Source organism: Nannospalax galili, unplaced genomic scaffold, assembly GCF_000622305.1.
Source record: "Nannospalax galili isolate Female #2095 unplaced genomic scaffold, S.galili_v1.0 scaffold161, whole genome shotgun sequence".
Taxonomy (NCBI): domain Eukaryota; kingdom Metazoa; phylum Chordata; class Mammalia; order Rodentia; family Spalacidae; genus Nannospalax; species Nannospalax galili.
In genome coordinates this window covers 210,106-210,460 of record NW_008348586.1, presented here as the reverse complement: position 1 = coordinate 210,460, position 355 = coordinate 210,106, and the positions used below count along the sequence as shown (strand labels likewise).

Sequence of the window (355 nt, the reverse complement as noted above, 5' to 3'; positions counted from 1 at the left end):
ATCTCTGGTTATCAGGTAGAATCTGCTTATCTTATCTTTGGAGATCAGAGGGAAGGCAGGCTGTTTCTCAGCAGAGTCTGTAGGTCCTGACTGGGGAGGGGGGAAGCTGCTGCTATTTGGAACCCTAACATTCCAGCCTTTTGTGTTATAGGATAGGGGGCGCCATTGTCATCTGGCTACTTCCTGCTGGACAGGGTCGGTGTGGGGGGTAGGCTGGTTTAGGGGTCCACTAGGCAGCAGGGGTTGTCTCTCCATACATCTGAACAAGGTCCTCGATGGTTGACAGGCGTTCATATACATGTGAAGGGAAGGAAAGTAACAACTGATTAAAATTAGTATGCGTTAGTTTTCGGAT

The 355-nt window shown here is 49.0% G+C and overlaps 1 protein-coding gene across 1 annotated transcript in view; it reads left to right on the top strand.

Moving 5' to 3' along the window:
• Pkd2l1 (polycystin 2 like 1, transient receptor potential cation channel) overlaps nt 1–355 on the top strand; it is a 43,417-nt gene that overhangs the window by 30,745 nt on the left and 12,317 nt on the right. The window lies entirely within an intron of this gene.